We start from the raw sequence: 20552 nt of genomic DNA on the forward strand, positions 1-20552 counted from the left end.
TCATTCTCCTGGGCATTTCATGGAAGGCACTCTCTTTCTCTTCGCTGCTTTGCTTCCAATGCTGCCTAAATATGTTCATTTCCACTATTTGTACTACTGCTTTCCATTTCTTCTCTTCTGCACAGATTTGGCCTTGGTTTCAATCCCCAGTTCCTTACCCTCTACAAGAAACTTTCTACTGCTTTTCATGTTGGTATCTAAACCAAATGCACCATTGAAACTGGTGCAAGATAGTCATTGAACTCGGGGTTGTAATCTTTAGAACCGAGAGCAACCACATCATAGGGCGTTGGTGGTATAGTGGTGAGCATAGCTGCTTCCCAAGCAGTTGACCCGGGTTCGATTCCTGGCCAATGCAGTGCAAATTTTTATATGTTCTCCAAGCAGGATTTGTTTTAATGCAACATGTCACAAAACGGAAATATCATGAACAGATTAATCAGACGTTAAATTAAAAAAAAAAATGAAATACTTAGGCAGGCATCTCGATCGCCCCATCTGCTACATTCATTGTCCTATTAGATGCTATTTTCCAAAAAGCAGAGTCACCACTCACATGTGCTGGTAATAAATATGTTGCGGGCGGTAGACAATGAAAGGGCTGAACCCCGACCAGACATTCTAACTCTAGCATCTCTATATTAAAAAGCATTTCTAGGCAATATCTAGCATGTGAATAAAAGTAGGCAAGATCCACCGATGAATCTGGCAAAAGTCCCCAACGATTTTGTGCACACTTGTTCTCTCACCTGAATGCAGCGCCACCTTGTAGCCATCGGATGTAACTGCAGCTCACAAAATGTTATATCAGAGAGCAAGTTGAGAGGACTCCAAGAGGCAGATGTCCATGGAAAGAGCCTCTCACGACAGCAGGAAGGTTGGGTATTTCAAGATGGCAACATTTCCTGTCCAACGTCCTCACGTCCCAAACGCTCAAAAGCCTCACACCGGGCAAGCCCTCACCGGGTAGATCTCTGGCTCCCAGTTAAAATCAAATCCTGAGCATGCTAGCGCTAGGATCAAAGAGAGAGGAGAGGGTTAGAGAGCTGCTATCTTGGTAAAGGCCTGAAACTGCTAGTTCCCAAGAGGGTCTGCACTTTCAGTTATGACTGACTGTGAGACGAGAAGATGAAGATTTTCTGCTCCCAGCATACATTGCAGCATGCTTAGGCAAATGAGGAGCGAGACCCACCAATCCCTCGCCACTTCGCTGAAAGCTCCTCATCTGCATAAAGAAAACACTTTTACAAGGGAGCAGAGTGGCGCAGCGGAAGCGTGCAGGGCCCATAACCCAGAGGTCGATGGATCGAAACCATCCTCTGCTATAATATTTCTTGTTTTTTCTTCTGAGGACCAATCTGTCATTTCCACGCTACCAGCAAGGAAAAGCGCAGGCTTGTGCTAGCTATGTGAGAAAAGACTTCTCAACTATCTGTCTCTGCTGAAATACAAGAGAGTGATCGCCAAAGGATCAACCCCATACTTTGAAAGTAAAGATACCCAATTATAAGCATAAATGACTGGTGGGACCGTCACACGTTTTTCTGGGCATGCTTTGAATGTCATTCTTGCCTTTTCGTTCTGCTCTTATCATTCTCCTGGGCATTTCATGGAAGGCACTCTCTTTCTCTTCGCTGCTTTGCTTCCAATGCTGCCTAAATATGTTCATTTCCACTATTTGTACTACTGCTTTCCATTTCTTCTCTTCTGCACAGATTTGGCCTTGGTTTCAATCCCCAGTTCCTTACCCTCTACAAGAAACTTTCTACTGCTTTTCATGTTGGTATCTAAACCAAATGCACCATTGAACTGGTGCAAAATAGTCATTGAACTCGGGGTTGTAATCTTTAGAACCGAGAGCACCCACATCATAGGGCGTTGGTGGTATAGTGGTGAGCATAGCTGCTTCCCAAGCAGTTGACCCGGGTTCGATTCCCGGCCAATGCAGTGCAAATTTTTATATGTTCTCCAAGCAGGATTTGTTTTAATGCAACATGTCACAAAACGGAAATATCATGAACAGATTAATCAGACGTTAAATTAAAAAAAAAATGAAATACTTAGGCAGGCATCTCGATCGCCCCATCTGCTACATTCATTGTCCTATTACATGCTATTTTCCAAAAAGCAGAGTCACCACTCACATGTGCTGGTAATAAATATGTTGCGGGCGGTAGACAATGAAAGGGCTGAACCCCGACCAGACATTCTAACTATAGCATCTCTATATTAAAAAGCATTTCTAGGCAATATCTAGCATGTGAATAAAAGTAGGCAAGATCCACCGATGAATCTGGCAAAAGTCCCCAACGATTTTGTGCACACTTGTTCTCTCACCTGAATGCAGCGCCACCTTGTAGCCATCGGATGTAACTGCAGCTCACAAAATGTTATATCAGAGAGCAAGTTGAGAGGACTCCAAGAGGCAGATGTCCATGGAAAGAGCCTCTCACGACAGCAGGAAGGTTGGGTATTTCAAGATGGCAACATTTCCTGTCCAACGTCCTCACGTCCCAAACGCTCAAAAGCCTCACACCGGGCAAGCCCTCACCGGGTAGATCTCTGGCTCCCAGTTAAAATCAAATCCTGAGCATGCTAGCGCTAGGATCAAAGAGAGAGGAGAGGGTTAGAGAGCTGCTATCTTGGTAAAGGCCTGAAACTGCTAGTTCCCAAGAGGGTCTGCACTTTCAGTTATGACTGACTGTGAGACGAGAAGATGAAGATTTTCTGCACCCAGCATACATTGCAGCATGCTTAGGCAAATGAGGAGCGAGACCCACCAATCCCTCGCCACTTCGCTGAAAGCTCCTCCTCTGCATAAAGAGAACACTTTTACAAGGGAGCAGAGTGGCGCAGCGGAAGCGTGCTGGGCCCATAACCCAGAGGTCGATGGATCGAAACCATCCTCTGCTATAATATTTCTTGTTTTTTCTTCTGAGAACCAATCTGTCATTTCCACGCTACCAGCAAGGAAAAGCGCAGGCTTGTGCTAGCTATGTGAGAAAAGACTTCTCAACTATCTGTCTCTGCTGAAATACAAGAGAGTGATCGCCAAAGGATCAACCCCATACTTTGAAAGTAAAGATACCCAATTATAAGCATAAATGACCGGTGGGATCGTCACACGTTTTTCTGGGCATGCTTTGAATGTCATTCTTGCCTTTTCGTTCTGCTCTTATCATTCTCCTGGGCATTTCATGGAAGGCACTCTCTTTCTCTTCGCTGCTTTGCTTCCAATGCTGCGTAAATATGTTCATTTCCACTATTTGTACTACTGCTTTCCATTTCTTCTCTTCTGCACAGATTTGGCCTTGGTTTCAATCCCCAGTTCCTTACCCTCTACAAGAAACTTTCTACTGCTTTTCATGTTGGTATCTAAACCAAATGCACCATTGAAACTGGTGCAAGATAGTCATTGAACTCGGGGTTGTAATCTTTAGAACCGAGAGCAACCACATCATAGGGCGTTGGTGGTATAGTGGTGAGCATAGCTGCTTCCCAAGCAGTTGACCCGGGTTCGATTCCTGGCCAATGCAGTGCAAATTTTTATATGTTCTCCAAGCAGGATTTGTTTTAATGCAACATGTCACAAAACGGAAATATCATGAACAGATTAATCAGACGTTAAATTAAAAAAAAAAATGAAATACTTAGGCAGGCATCTCGATCGCCCCATCTGCTACATTCATTGTCCTATTAGATGCTATTTTCCAAAAAGCAGAGTCACCACTCACATGTGCTGGTAATAAATATGTTGCGGGCGGTAACAATGAAAGGGCTGAACCCCGACCAGACATTCTAACTCTAGCATCTCTATATTAAAAAGCATTTCTAGGCAATATCTAGCATGTGAATAAAAGTAGGCAAGATCCACCGATGAATCTGGCAAAAGTCCCCAACGATTTTGTGCACACTTGTTCTCTCACCTGAATGCAGCGCCACCTTGTAGCCATCGGATGTAAATGCAGCTCACAAAATGTTATATCAGAGAGCAAGTTAAGAGGACTCCAAGAGGCAGATGTCCATGGAAAGAGCCTCTCACGACAGCAGGAAGGTTGGATATTTCAAGATGGCAACATTTCCTGTCCAACGTCTTCACGTCCCGAACGCTCCCAAACGCTCAAAAGCCTCACACCGGGCAAGCCCTCACCGGGTAGATCTCTGGCTCCCAGTTAAAATCAAATCCTGAGCATGCTAGCGCTAGGATCAAAGAGAGAGGAGAGGGTTAGAGAGCTGCTATCTTGGTAAAGGCCTGAAACTGCTAGTTCCCAAGAGGGTCTGCACTTTCAGTTATGACTGACTGTGAGACGAGAAGATGAAGATTTTCTGCACCCAGCATACATTGCAGCATGCTTAGGCAAATGAGGAGCGAGACCCACCAATCCCTCGCCACTTCGCTGAAAGCTCCTCCTCTGCATAAAGAGAACACTTTTACAAGGGAGCAGAGTGGCGCAGCGGAAGCGTGCTGGGCCCATAACCCAGAGGTCGATGGATCGAAACCATCCTCTGCTATAATATTTCTTGTTTTTTCTTATGAGAACCAATCTGTCATTTCCACGCTACCAGCAAGGAAAAGCGCAGGCTTGTGCTAGCTATGTGAGAAAAGACTTCTCAACTATCTGTCTCTGCTGAAATACAAGAGAGTGATCGCCAAAGGATCAACCCCATACTTTGAAAGTAAAGATACCCAATTATAAGCATAAATGACCGGTGGGATCGTCACACGTTTTTCTGGGCATGCTTTGAATGTCATTCTTGCCTTTTCGTTCTGCTCTTATCATTCTCCTGGGCATTTCATGGAAGGCACTCTCTTTCTCTTCGCTGCTTTGCTTCCAATGCTGCGTAAATATGTTCATTTCCACTATTTGTACTACTGCTTTCCATTTCTTCTCTTCTGCACAGATTTGGCCTTGGTTTCAATCCCCAGTTCCTTACCCTCTACAAGAAACTTTCTACTGCTTTTCATGTTGGTATCTAAACCAAATGCACCATTGAAACTGGTGCAAGATAGTCATTGAACTCGGGGTTGTAATCTTTAGAACCGAGAGCAACCACATCATAGGGCGTTGGTGGTATAGTGGTGAGCATAGCTGCTTCCCAAGCAGTTGACCCGGGTTCGATTCCTGGCCAATGCAGTGCAAATTTTTATATGTTCTCCAAGCAGGATTTGTTTTAATGCAACATGTCACAAAACGGAAATATCATGAACAGATTAATCAGACGTTAAATTAAAAAAAAAAATGAAATACTTAGGCAGGCATCTCGATCGCCCCATCTGCTACATTCATTGTCCTATTAGATGCTATTTTCCAAAAAGCAGAGTCACCACTCACATGTGCTGGTAATAAATATGTTGCGGGCGGTAGACAATGAAAGGGCTGAACCCCGACCAGACATTCTAACTCTAGCATCTCTATATTAAAAAGCATTTCTAGGCAATATCTAGCATGTGAATAAAAGTAGGCAAGATCCACCGATGAATCTGGCAAAAGTCCCCAACGATTTTGTGCACACTTGTTCTCTCACCTGAATGCAGCGCCACCTTGTAGCCATCGGATGTAACTGCAGCTCACAAAATGTTATATCAGAGAGCAAGTTGAGAGGACTCCAAGAGGCAGATGTCCATGGAAAGAGCCTCTCACGACAGCAGGAAGGTTGGGTATTTCAAGATGGCAACATTTCCTGTCCAACGTCCTCACGTCCCAAACGCTCAAAAGCCTCACACCGGGCAAGCCCTCACCGGGTAGATCTCTGGCTCCCAGTTAAAATCAAATCCTGAGCATGCTAGCGCTAGGATCAAAGAGAGAGGAGAGGGTTAGAGAGCTGCTATCTTGGTAAAGGCCTGAAACTGCTAGTTCCCAAGAGGGTCTGCACTTTCAGTTATGACTGACTGTGAGACGAGAAGATGAAGATTTTCTGCACCCAGCATACATTGCAGCATGCTTAGGCAAATGAGGAGCGAGACCCACCAATCCCTCGCCACTTCGCTGAAAGCTCCTCCTCTGCATAAAGAGAACACTTTTACAAGGGAGCAGAGTGGCGCAGCGGAAGCGTGCTGGGCCCATAACCCAGAGGTCGATGGATCGAAACCATCCTCTGCTATAATATTTCTTGTTTTTTCTTATGAGAACCAATCTGTCATTTCCACGCTACCAGCAAGGAAAAGCGCAGGCTTGTGCTAGCTATGTGAGAAAAGACTTCTCAACTATCTGTCTCTGCTGAAATACAAGAGAGTGATCGCCAAAGGATCAACCCCATACTTTGAAAGTAAAGATACCCAATTATAAGCATAAATGACCGGTGGGATCGTCACACGTTTTTCTGGGCATGCTTTGAATGTCATTCTTGCCTTTTCGTTCTGCTCTTATCATTCTCCTGGGCATTTCATGGAAGGCACTCTCTTTCTCTTCGCTGCTTTGCTTCCAATGCTGCGTAAATATGTTCATTTCCACTATTTGTACTACTGCTTTCCATTTCTTCTCTTCTGCACAGATTTGGCCTTGGTTTCAATCCCCAGTTCCTTACCCTCTACAAGAAACTTTCTACTGCTTTTCATGTTGGTATCTAAACCAAATGCACCATTGAAACTGGTGCAAGATAGTCATTGAACTCGGGGTTGTAATCTTTAGAACCGAGAGCAACCACATCATAGGGCGTTGGTGGTATAGTGGTGAGCATAGCTGCTTCCCAAGCAGTTGACCCGGGTTCGATTCCTGGCCAATGCAGTGCAAATTTTTATATGTTCTCCAAGCAGGATTTGTTTTAATGCAACATGTCACAAAACGGAAATATCATGAACAGATTAATCAGACGTTAAATTAAAAAAAAAAATGAAATACTTAGGCAGGCATCTCGATCGCCCCATCTGCTACATTCATTGTCCTATTAGATGCTATTTTCCAAAAAGCAGAGTCACCACTCACATGTGCTGGTAATAAATATGTTGCGGGCGGTAACAATGAAAGGGCTGAACCCCGACCAGACATTCTAACTCTAGCATCTCTATATTAAAAAGCATTTCTAGGCAATATCTAGCATGTGAATAAAAGTAGGCAAGATCCACCGATGAATCTGGCAAAAGTCCCCAACGATTTTGTGCACACTTGTTCTCTCACCTGAATGCAGCGCCACCTTGTAGCCATCGGATGTAAATGCAGCTCACAAAATGTTATATCAGAGAGCAAGTTAAGAGGACTCCAAGAGGCAGATGTCCATGGAAAGAGCCTCTCACGACAGCAGGAAGGTTGGATATTTCAAGATGGCAACATTTCCTGTCCAACGTCCTCACGTCCCGAACGCTCCCAAACGCTCAAAAGCCTCACACCGGGCAAGCCCTCACCGGGTAGATCTCTGGCTCCCAGTTAAAATCAAATCCTGAGCATGCAAGCGCTAGGATCAAAGAGAGAGGAGAGGGTTAGAGAGCTGCTATCTTGGTAAAGGCCTGAAACTGCTAGTTCCCAAGAGGGTCTGCACTTTCAGTTATGACTGACTGTGAGACGAGAAGATGAAGATTTTCTGCACCCAGCATACATTGCAGCATGCTTAGGCAAATGAGGAGCGAGACCCACCAATCCCTCGCCACTTCGCTGAAAGCTCCTCCTCTGCATAAAGAGAACACTTTTACAAGGGAGCAGAGTGGCGCAGCGGAAGCGTGCTGGGCCCATAACCCAGAGGTCGATGGATCGAAACCATCCTCTGCTATAATATTTCTTGTTTTTTCTTATGAGAACCAATCTGTCATTTCCACGCTACCAGCAAGGAAAAGCGCAGGCTTGTGCTAGCTATGTGAGAAAAGACTTCTCAACTATCTGTCTCTGCTGAAATACAAGAGAGTGATCGCCAAAGGATCAACCCCATACTTTGAAAGTAAAGATACCCAATTATAAGCATAAATGACCGGTGGGATCGTCACACGTTTTTCTGGGCATGCTTTGAATGTCATTCTTGCCTTTTCGTTCTGCTCTTATCATTCTCCTGGGCATTTCATGGAAGGCACTCTCTTTCTCTTCGCTGCTTTGCTTCCAATGCTGCGTAAATATGTTCATTTCCACTATTTGTACTACTGCTTTCCATTTCTTCTCTTCTGCACAGATTTGGCCTTGGTTTCAATCCCCAGTTCCTTACCCTCTACAAGAAACTTTCTACTGCTTTTCATGTTGGTATCTAAACCAAATGCACCATTGAAACTGGTGCAAGATAGTCATTGAACTCGGGGTTGTAATCTTTAGAACCGAGAGCAACCACATCATAGGGCGTTGGTGGTATAGTGGTGAGCATAGCTGCTTCCCAAGCAGTTGACCCGGGTTCGATTCCTGGCCAGTGCAGTGCAAATTTTTATATGTTCTCCAAGCAGGATTTGTTTTAATGCAACATGTCACAAAACGGAAATATCATGAACAGATTAATCAGACGTTAAATTAAAAAAAAAAATGAAATACTTAGGCAGGCATCTCGATCGCCCCATCTGCTACATTCATTGTCCTATTAGATGCTATTTTCCAAAAAGCAGAGTCACCACTCACATGTGCTGGTAATAAATATGTTGCGGGCGGTAGACAATGAAAGGGCTGAACCCCGACCAGACATTCTAACTCTAGCATCTCTATATTAAAAAGCATTTCTAGGCAATATCTAGCATGTGAATAAAAGTAGGCAAGATCCACCGATGAATCTGGCAAAAGTCCCCAACGATTTTGTGCACACTTGTTCTCTCACCTGAATGCAGCGCCACCTTGTAGCCATCGGATGTAAATGCAGCTCACAAAATGTTATATCAGAGAGCAAGTTAAGAGGACTCCAAGAGGCAGATGTCCATGGAAAGAGCCTCTCACGACAGCAGGAAGGTTGGATATTTCAAGATGGCAACATTTCCTGTCCAACGTCCTCACGTCCCGAACGCTCCCAAACGCTCAAAAGCCTCACACCGGGCAAGCCCTCACCGGGTAGATCTCTGGCTCCCAGTTAAAATCAAATCCTGAGCATGCTAGCGCTAGGATCAAAGAGAGAGGAGAGGGTTAGAGAGCTGCTATCTTGGTAAAGGCCTGAAACTGCTAGTTCCCAAGAGGGTCTGCACTTTCAGTTATGACTGACTGTGAGACGAGAAGATGAAGATTTTCTGCACCCAGCATACATTGCAGCATGCTTAGGCAAATGAGGAGCGAGACCCACCAATCCCTCGCCACTTCGCTGAAAGCTCCTCCTCTGCATAAAGAGAACACTTTTACAAGGGAGCAGAGTGGCGCAGCGGAAGCGTGCTGGGCCCATAACCCAGAGGTCGATGGATCGAAACCATCCTCTGCTATAATATTTCTTGTTTTTTCTTCTGAGAACCAATCTGTCATTTCCACGCTACCAGCAAGGAAAAGCGCAGGCTTGTGCTAGCTATGTGAGAAAAGACTTCTCAACTATCTGTCTCTGCTGAAATACAAGAGAGTGATCGCCAAAGGATCAACCCCATACTTTGAAATTAAAGATACCCAATTATAAGCATAAATGACTGGTGGGACCGTCACACGTTTTTCTGGGCATGCTTTGAATGTCATTCTTGCCTTTTCGTTCTGCTCTTATCATTCTCCTGGGCATTTCATGGAAGGCACTCTCTTTCTCTTCGCTGCTTTGCTTCCAATGCTGCCTAAATATGTTCATTTCCACTATTTGTACTACTGCTTTCCATTTCTTCTCTTCTGCACAGATTTGGCCTTGGTTTCAATCCTCAGTTTCTTACCCTCTACAAGAAACTTTCTACTGCTTTTCATGTTGGTATCTAAACCAAATGCACCATTGAAACTGGTGCAAGATAGTCATTGAACTCGGGGTTGTAATCTTTAGAACCGAGAGCAACCACATCATAGGGCGTTGGTGGTATAGTGGTGAGCATAGCTGCTTCCCAAGCAGTTGACCCGGGTTCGATTCCCGGCCAATGCAGTGCAAATTTTTATATGTTCTCCAAGCAGGATTTGTTTTAATGCAACATGTCACAAAACGGAAATATCATGAACAGATTAATCAGACGTTAAATTAAAAAAAAAATGAAATACTTAGGCAGGCATCTCGATCGCCCCATCTGCTACATTCATTGTCCTATTACATGCTATTTTCCAAAAAGCAGAGTCACCACTCACATGTGCTGGTAATAAATATGTTGCGGGCGGTAGACAATGAAAGGGCTGAACCCCGACCAGACATTCTAACTCTAGCATCTCTATATTAAAAAGCATTTCTAGGCAATATCTAGCATGTGAATAAAAGTAGGCAAGATCCACCGATGAATCTGGCAAAAGTCCCCAACGATTTTGTGCACACTTGTTCTCTCACCTGAATGCAGCGCCACCTTGTAGCCATCGGATGTAACTGCAGCTCACAAAATGTTATATCAGAGAGCAAGTTGAGAGGACTCCAAGAGGCAGATGTCCATGGAAAGAACCTCTCACGACAGCAGGAAGGTTGGGTATTTCAAGATGGCAACATTTCCTGTCCAACGTCCTCACGTCCCAAACGCTCAAAAGCCTCACACCGGGCAAGCCCTCACCGGGTAGATCTCTGGCTCCCAGTTAAAATCAAATCCTGAGCATGCTAGCGCTAGGATCAAAGAGAGAGGAGAGGGTTAGAGAGCTGCTATCTTGGTAAAGGCCTGAAACTGCTAGTTCCCAAGAGGGTCTGCACTTTCAGTTATGACTGACTGTGAGACGAGAAGATGAAGATTTTCTGCACCCAGCATACATTGCAGCATGCTTAGGCAAATGAGGAGCGAGACCCACCAATCCCTCGCCACTTCGCTGAAAGCTCCTCCTCTGCATAAAGAGAACACTTTTACAAGGGAGCAGAGTGGCGCAGCGGAAGCGTGCTGGGCCCATAACCCAGAGGTCGATGGATCGAAACCATCCTCTGCTATAATATTTCTTGTTTTTTCTTATGAGAACCAATCTGTCATTTCCACGCTACCAGCAAGGAAAAGCGCAGGCTTGTGCTAGCTATGTGAGAAAAGACTTCTCAACTATCTGTCTCTGCTGAAATACAAGAGAGTGATCGCCAAAGGATCAACCCCATACTTTGAAAGTAAAGATACCCAATTATAAGCATAAATGACCGGTGGGATCGTCACACGTTTTTCTGGGCATGCTTTGAATGTCATTCTTGCCTTTTCGTTCTGCTCTTATCATTCTCCTGGGCATTTCATGGAAGGCACTCTCTTTCTCTTCGCTGCTTTGCTTCCAATGCTGCGTAAATATGTTCATTTCCACTATTTGTACTACTGCTTTCCATTTCTTCTCTTCTGCACAGATTTGGCCTTGGTTTCAATCCCCAGTTCCTTACCCTCTACAAGAAACTTTCTACTGCTTTTCATGTTGGTATCTAAACCAAATGCACCATTGAAACTGGTGCAAGATAGTCATTGAACTCGGGGTTGTAATCTTTAGAACCGAGAGCAACCACATCATAGGGTGTTGGTGGTATAGTGGTGAGCATAGTTGCTTCCCAAGCAGTTGACCCGGGTTCGATTCCCGGCCAATGCAGTGCAAATTTTTATATGTTCTCCAAGCAGGATTTGTTTTAATGCAACATGTCACAAAACGGAAATATCATGAACAGATTAATCAGACGTTAAATTAAAAAAAAAATGAAATACTTAGGCAGGCATCTCGATCACCCCATCTGCTACATTCATTGTCCTATTAGATGCTATTTTCCAAAAAGCAGAGTCACCACTCACATGTGCTGGTAATAAATATGTTGCGGGCGGTAGACAATGAAAGGGCTGAACCCCGACCAGACATTCTAACTCTAGCATCTCTTTATTAAAAAGCATTTCTAGGCAATATCTAGCATGTGAATAAAAGTAGGCAAGATCCACCGATGAATCTGGCAAAAGTCCCCAACGATTTTGTGCACACTTGTTCTCTCACCTGAATGCAGCTCCACCTTGTAGCCATCGGATGTAACTGCAGCTCACAAAATGTTATATCAGAGAGCAAGTTGAGAGGACTCCAAGAGGCAGATGTCCATGGAAAGAGTCTCTCACGACAGCAGGAAGGTTGGGTATTTCAAGATGGCAACATTTCCTGTCCAACGTCCTCACGTCCCGAACGCTCCCAAACGCTCAAAAGCCTCACACCGGGCAAGCCCTCACCGGGTAGATCTCTGGCTCCCAGTTAAAATCTAATCCTGAGCATGCTAGCGCTAGGATCAAAGAGAGAGGAGAGGGTTAGAGAGCTGCTATCTTGGTAAAGGCCTGAAACTGCTAGTTCCCAAGAGGGTCTGCACTTTCAGTTATGACTGACTGTGAGACGAGAAGATGAAGATTTTCTGCTCCCAGCATACATTGCAGCATGCTTAGGCAAATGAGGAGCGAGACCCACCAATCCCTCGCCACTTCGCTGAAAGCTCCTCCTCTGCATAAAGAGAACACTTTTATAAGGGAGCAGAGTGGCGCAGCGGAAGCGTGCTGGGCCCATAACCCAGAGGTCGATGGATCAAAACCATCCTCTGCTATAATATTTCTTGTTTTTTCTTCTGAGAACCAATCTGTCATTTCCACGCTACCAGCAAGGAAAAGCGCAGGCTTGTGCTAGCTATGTGAGAAAAGACTTCTCAACTATCTGTCTCTGCTGAAATACAAGAGAGTGATCGCCAAAGGATCAACCCCATACTTTGAAAGTAAAGATACCCAATTATAAGCATAAATGACTGGTGGGACCGTCACACGTTTTTCTGGGCATGCTTTGAATGTCATTCTTGCCTTTTCGTTCTGCTCTTATCATTCTCCTGGGCATTTCATGGAAGGCACTCTCTTTCTCTTCGCTGCTTTGCTTCCAATGCTGCCTAAATATGTTCATTTCCACTATTTGTACTACTGCTTTCCATTTCTTCTCTTCTGCACAGATTTGGCCTTGGTTTCAATCCCCAGTTCCTTACCCTCTACAAGAAACTTTCTACTGCTTTTCATGTTGGTATCTAAACCAAATGCACCATTGAAACTGGTGCAAGATAGTCATTGAACTCAGGGTTGTAATCTTTAGAACCGAGAGCACCCACATCATAGGGTTGTGGTGGTATAGTGGTGAGCATAGCTGCTTCCCAAGCAGTTGACCCGGGTTCGATCCCCGGCCAATACAGTGCAAATTTTTATATGTTCTCCAAGCAGGATTTGTTTTAATGCAACATGTCACAAAACGGAAATATCATGAACAGATTAATCAGACGTTAAATTAAAAAAAAAATGAAATACTTAGGCAGGCATCTCGATCGCCCCATCTGCTACATTCATTGTCCTATTAGATGCTATTTTCCAAAAAGCAGAGTCACCACTCACATGTGCTGGTAATAAATATGTTGCGGGCGGTAGACAATGAAAGGGCTGAACCCCGACCAGACATTCTAACTATAGCATCTCTATATTAAAAAGCATTTCTAGGCAATATCTAGCATGTGAATAAAAGTAGGCAAGATCCACCGATGAATCTGGCAAAAGTCCCCAACGATTTTGTGCACACTTGTTCTCTCACCTGAATGCAGCGCCACCTTGTAGCCATCGGATGTAACTGCAGCTCACAAAATGTTATATCAGAGAGCAAGTTGAGAGGACTCCAAGAGGCAGATGTCCATGGAAAGAGCCTCTCACGACAGCAGGAAGGTTGGGTATTTCAAGATGGCAACATTTCCTGTCCAACGTCCTCACGTCCCAAACGCTCAAAAGCCTCGCCCTCACCGGGTAGATCTCTGGCTCCCAGTTAAAATCAAATCCTGAGCATGCTAGCGCTAGGATCAAAGAGAGAGGAGAGGGTTAGAGAGCTGCTATCTTGGTAAAGGCCTGAAACTGCTAGTTCCCAAGAGGGTCTGCACTTTCAGTTATGACTGACTGTGAGACGAGAAGATGAAGATTTTCTGCACCCAGCATACATTGCAGCATGCTTAGGCAAATGAGGAGCGAGACCCACCAATCCCTCGCCACTTCGCTGAAAGCTCCTCCTCTGCATAAAGAGAACACTTTTACAAGGGAGCAGAGTGGCGCAGCGGAAGCGTGCTGGGCCCATAACCCAGAGGTCGATGGATCGAAACCATCCTCTGCTATAATATTTCTTGTTTTTTCTTATGAGAACCAATCTGTCATTTCCACGCTACCAGCAAGGAAAAGCGCAGGCTTGTGCTAGCTATGTGAGAAAAGACTTCTCAACTATCTGTCTCTGCTGAAATACAAGAGAGTGATCGCCAAAGGATCAACCCCATACTTTGAAAGTAAAGATACCCAATTATAAGCATAAATGACCGGTGGGATCGTCACACGTTTTTCTGGGCATGCTTTGAATGTCATTCTTGCCTTTTCGTTCTGCTCTTATCATTCTCCTGGGCATTTCATGGAAGGCACTCTCTTTCTCTTCGCTGCTTTGCTTCCAATGCTGCGTAAATATGTTCATTTCCACTATTTGTACTACTGCTTTCCATTTCTTCTCTTCTGCACAGATTTGGCCTTGGTTTCAATCCCCAGTTCCTTACCCTCTACAAGAAACTTTCTACTGCTTTTCATGTTGGTATCTAAACCAAATGCACCATTGAAACTGGTGCAAGATAGTCATTGAACTCGGGGTTGTAATCTTTAGAACCGAGAGCAACCACATCATAGGGTGTTGGTGGTATAGTGGTGAGCATAGTTGCTTCCCAAGCAGTTGACCCGGGTTCGATTCCCGGCCAATGCAGTGCAAATTTTTATATGTTCTCCAAGCAGGATTTGTTTTAATGCAACATGTCACAAAACGGAAATATCATGAACAGATTAATCAGACGTTAAATTAAAAAAAAAATGAAATACTTAGGCAGGCATCTCGATCACCCCATCTGCTACATTCATTGTCCTATTAGATGCTATTTTCCAAAAAGCAGAGTCACCACTCACATGTGCTGGTAATAAATATGTTGCGGGCGGTAGACAATGAAAGGGCTGAACCCCGACCAGACATTCTAACTCTAGCATCTCTATATTAAAAAGCATTTCTAGGCAATATCTAGCATGTGAATAAAAGTAGGCAAGATCCACCGATGAATCTGGCAAAAGTCCCCAACGATTTTGTGCACACTTGTTCTCTCACCTGAATGCAGCTCCACCTTGTAGCCATCGGATGTAACTGCAGCTCACAAAATGTTATATCAGAGAGCAAGTTGAGAGGACTCCAAGAGGCAGATGTCCATGGAAAGAGTCTCTCACGACAGCAGGAAGGTTGGGTATTTCAAGATGGCAACATTTCCTGTCCAACGTCCTCACGTCCCGAACGCTCCCAAACGCTCAAAAGCCTCACACCGGGCAAGCCCTCACCGGGTAGATCTCTGGCTCCCAGTTAAAATCTAATCCTGAGCATGCTAGCGCTAGGATCAAAGAGAGAGGAGAGGGTTAGAGAGCTGCTATCTTGGTAAAGGCCTGAAACTGCTAGTTCCCAAGAGGGTCTGCACTTTCAGTTATGACTGACTGTGAGACGAGAAGATGAAGATTTTCTGCTCCCAGCATACATTGCAGCATGCTTAGGCAAATGAGGAGCGAGACCCACCAATCCCTCGCCACTTCGCTGAAAGCTCCTCATCTGCATAAAGAAAACACTTTTACAAGGGAGCAGAGTGGTGCAGCGGAAGCGTGCTGGGCCCATAACCCAGAGGTCGATGGATCGAAACCATCCTCTGCTATAATATTTCTTGTTTTTTCTTCTGAGGACCAATCTGTCATTTCCACGCTACCAGCAAGGAAAAGCGCAGGCTTGTGCTAGCTATGTGAGAAAAGACTTCTCAACTATCTGTCTCTGCTGAAATACAAGAGAGTGATCGCCAAAGGATCAACCCCATACTTTGAAAGTAAAGATACCCAATTATAAGCATAAATGACTGGTGGGACCGTCACACGTTTTTCTGGGCATGCTTTGAATGTCATTCTTGCCTTTTCGTTCTGCTCTTATCATTCTCCTGGGCATTTCATGGAAGGCACTCTCTTTCTCTTCGCTGCTTTGCTTCCAATGCTGCCTAAATATGTTCATTTCCACTATTTGTACTACTGCTTTCCATTTCTTCTCTTCTGCACAGATTTGGCCTTGGTTTCAATCCCCAGTTCCTTACCCTCTACAAGAAACTTTCTACTGCTTTTCATGTTGGTATCTAAACCAAATGCACCATTGAACTGGTGCAAGATAGTCATTGAACTCGGGGTTGTAATCTTTAGAACCGAGAGCAACCACATCATAGGGCGTTGGTGGTATAGTGGTGAGCATAGCTGCTTCCCAAACAGTTGACCCGGGTTCGATTCCCGGCCAATGCAGTGCAAATTTTTATATGTTCTCCAAGCAGGATTTGTTTTAATGCAACATGTCACAAAATGGAAATATCATGAACAGATTAATCAGACGTTAAATTAAAAAAAAAATGAAATACTTAGGCAGGCATCTCGATCGCCCCATCTGCTACATTCATTGTCCTATTACATGCTATTTTCCAAAAAGCAGAGTCACCACTCACATGTGCTGGTAATAAATATGTTGCGGGCGGTAGACAATGAAAGGGCTGAACCCCGACCAGACATTCTAACTCTAGCATCTCTATATTAAAAAGCATTTCTAGGCAATATCTAGCATGTGAATAAAAGTAGGCAAGATCCACCGATGAATCTGGCAAAAGTCCCCAACGATTTTGTGCACACTTGTTCTCTCACCTGAATGCAGCGCCACCTTGTAGCCATCGGATGTAACTGCAGCTCACAAAATGTTATATCAGAGAGCAAGTTGAGAGGACTCCAAGAGGCAGATGTCCATGGAAAGAGCCTCTCACGACAGCAGGAAGGTTGGGTATTTCAAGATGGCAACATTTCCTGTCCAACGTCCTCACGTCCCAAACGCTCAAAAGCCTCGCCCTCACCGGGTAGATCTCTGGCTCCCAGTTAAAATCAAATCCTGAGCATGCTAGCGCTAGGATCAAAGAGAGAGGAGAGGGTTAGAGAGCTGCTATCTTGGTAAAGGCCTGAAACTGCTAGTTCCCAAGAGGGTCTGCACTTTCAGTTATGACTGACTGTGAGACGAGAAGATGAAGATTTTCTGCTCCCAGCATACATTGCAGCATGCTTAGGCAAATGAGGAGCGAGACCCACCAATCCCTCGCCACTTCGCTGAAAGCTCCTCATCTGCATAAAGAAAACACTTTTACAAGGGAGCAGAGTGGCGCAGCGGAAGCGTGCTGGGCCCATAACCCAGAGGTCGATGGATCGAAACCATCCTCTGCTATAATATTTCTTGTTTTTTCTTCTGAGGACCAATCTGTCATTTCCACGCTACCAGCAAGGAAAAGCGCAGGCTTGTGCTAGCTATGTGAGAAAAGACTTCTCAACTATCTGTCTCTGCTGAAATACAAGAGAGTGATCGCCAAAGGATCAACCCCATACTTTGAAAGTAAAGATACCCAATTATAAGCATAAATGACTGGTGGGACCGTCACACGTTTTTCTGGGCATGCTTTGAATGTCATTCTTGCCTTTTCGTTCTGCTCTTATCATTCTCCTGGGCATTTCATGGAAGGCACTCTCTTTCTCTTCGCTGCTTTGCTTCCAATGCTGCCTAAATATGTTCATTTCCACTATTTGTACTACTGCTTTCCATTTCTTCTCTTCTGCACAGATTTGGCCTTGGTTTCAATCCCCAGTTCCTTACCCTCTACAAGAAACTTTCTACTGCTTTTCATGTTGGTATCTAAACCAAATGCACCATTGAAACTGGTGCAAGATAGTCATTGAACTCGGGGTTGTAATCTTTAGAACCGAGAGCACCCACATCATAGGGCGTTGGTGGTATAGTGGTGAGCATAGCTGATTCCCAAGCAGTTGACCCGGGTTCGATTCCCAGCCAATGCAGTGCAACTTTTTATATGTTCTCCAAGCAGGATTTGTTTTAATGCAACATGTCACAAAACGGAAATATCATGAACAGATTAATCAGACGTTAAATTAAAAAAAAAATGAAATACTTAGGCAGGCACCTCGATCGCCCCATCTGCTACATTAATTGTCCTATTAGACGCTATTTTCCAAAAAGCAGAGTCACCACTCACATGTGCTGGTAATAAATATGTTGCGGGCGGTAGACAATGAAAGGGCTGAACCCCGACCAGACATTCTAACTCTAGCATCTCTATATTAAAAAGCATTTCTAGGCAATATCTAGCATGTGAATAAAAGTAGGCAAGATCCACCGATGAATCTGGCAAAAGTCCCCAACGATTTTGTGCACACTTGTTCTCTCACCTGAATGCAGCGCCACCTTGTAGCCATCGGATGTAACTGCAGCTCACAAAATGTTATATCAGAGAGCAAGTTGAGAGGACTCCAAGAGGCAGATGTCCATGGAAAGAGCCTCTCACGACAGCAGGAAGGTTGGGTATTTCAAGATGGCAACATTTCCTGTCCAACGTCCTCACGTCCCAAACGCTCAAAAGCCTCACACCGGGCAAGCCCTCACCGGGTAGATCTCTGGCTCCCAGTTAAAATCAAATCCTGAGCATGCTAGCGCTAGGATCAAAGAGAGAGGAGAGGGTTAGAGAGCTGCTATCTTGGTAAAGGCCTGAAACTGCTAGTTCCCAAGAGGGTCTGCACTTTCAGTTATGACTGACTGTGAGACGAGAAGATGAAGATTTTCTGCACCCAGCATACATTGCAGCATGCTTAGGCAAATGAGGAGCGAGACCCACCAATCCCTCGCCACTTCGCTGAAAGCTCCTCCTCTGCATAAAGAGAACACTTTTACAAGGGAGCAGAGTGGCGCAGCGGAAGCGTGCTGGGCCCATAACCCAGAGGTCGATGGATCGAAACCATCCTCTGCTATAATATTTCTTGTTTTTTCTTATGAGAACCAATCTGTCATTTCCACGCTACCAGCAAGGAAAAGCGCAGGCTTGTGCTAGCTATGTGAGAAAAGACTTCTCAACTATCTGTCTCTGCTGAAATACAAGAGAGTGATCGCCAAAGGATCAACCCCATACTTTGAAAGTAAAGATACCCAATTATAAGCATAAATGACCGGTGGGATCGTCACCCGTTTTTCTGGGCATGCTTTGAATGTCATTCTTGCCTTTTCGTTCTGCTCTTATCATTCTCCTGGGCATTTCATGGAAGGCACTCTCTTTCTCTTCGCTGCTTTGCTTCCAATGCTGCGTAAATATGTTCATTTCCACTATTTGTACTACTGCTTTCCATTTCTTCTCTTCTGCACAGATTTGGCCTTGGTTTCAATCCCCAGTTCCTTACCCTCTACAAGAAACTTTCTACTGCTTTTCATGTTGGTATCTAAACTAAATGCACCATTGAAACTGGTGCAAGATAGTCATTGAACTCGGGGTTGTAATCTTTAGAACCGAGAGCAACCACATCATAGGGCGTTGGTGGTATAGTGGTGAGCATAGCTGCTTCCCAAGCAGTTGACCCGGGTTCGATTCCTGGCCAATGCAGTGCAAATTTTTATATGTTCTCCAAGCAGGATTTGTTTTAATGCAACATGTCACAAAACGGAAATATCATGAACAGATTAATCAGACGTTAAATTAAAAAAAAAAATGAAATACTTAGGCAGGCATCTCGATCGCCCCATCTGCTACATTCATTGTCCTATTAGATGCTATTTTCCAAAAAGCAGAGTCACCACTCACATGTGCTGGTAATAAATATGTTGCGGGCGGTAACAATGAAAGGGCTGAACCCCGACCAGACATTCTAACTCTAGCATCTCTATATTAAAAAGCATTTCTAGGCAATATCTAGCATGTGAATAAAAGTAGGCAAGATCCACCGATGAATCTGGCAAAAGTCCCCAACGATTTTGTGCACACTTGTTCTCTCACCTGAATGCAGCGCCACCTTGTAGCCATCGGATGTAAATGCAGCTCACAAAATGTTATATCAGAGAGCAAGTTAAGAGGACTCCAAGAGGCAGATGTCCATGGAAAGAGCCTCTCACGACAGCAGGAAGGTTGGATATTTCAAGATGGCAACATTTCCTGTCCAACGTCCTCACGTCCCGAACGCTCCCAAACGCTCAAAAGCCTCACACCGGGCAAGCCCTCACCGGGTAGATCTCTGGCTCCCAGTTAAAATCAAATCCTGAGCATGCTAGCGCTAGGATCAAAGAGAGAGGAGAGGGTTAGAGAGCTGCTATCTTGGTAAAGGCCTGAAACTGCTAGTTCCCAAGAGGGTCTGCACTTTCAGTTATGACTGACTGTGAGACGAGAAGATGAAGATTTTCTGCACCCAGCATACATTGCAGCATGCTTAGGCAAATGAGGAGCGAGACCCACCAATCCCTCGCCACTTCGCTGAAAGCTCCTCCTCTGCATAAAGAGAACACTTTTACAAGGGAGCAGAGTGGCGCAGCGGAAGCGTGCTGGGCCCATAACCCAGAGGTCGATGGATCGAAACCATCCTCTGCTATAATATTTCTTGTTTTTTCTTATGAGAACCAATCTGTCATTTCCACGCTACCAGCAAGGAAAAGCGCAGGCTTGTGCTAGCTATGTGAGAAAAGACTTCTCAACTATCTGTCTCTGCTGAA

The 20552-nt window shown here is 44.7% G+C and overlaps 2 non-coding genes across 2 annotated transcripts; both read left to right on the forward strand.

Moving 5' to 3' along the window:
• Positions 1 to 1875: 1875 nt before the first annotated feature.
• Positions 1876 to 1947, forward strand: TRNAG-CCC (transfer RNA glycine (anticodon CCC)). The gene has a single exon. It is a non-coding gene; the product is annotated as a tRNA-Gly (tRNA).
• A 7905-nt stretch (positions 1948 to 9852) lies between these two features.
• Positions 9853 to 9924, forward strand: TRNAG-CCC (transfer RNA glycine (anticodon CCC)). Its single transcript has one exon. It is a non-coding gene; the product is annotated as a tRNA-Gly (tRNA).
• The last annotated feature ends 10628 nt before the right edge of the window (positions 9925 to 20552 follow it).

The sequence above is a fragment of the Triturus cristatus genome, chromosome 11 (genome assembly GCF_964204655.1).
Source record: "Triturus cristatus chromosome 11, aTriCri1.1, whole genome shotgun sequence".
NCBI lineage: Eukaryota > Metazoa > Chordata > Amphibia > Caudata > Salamandridae > Triturus > Triturus cristatus.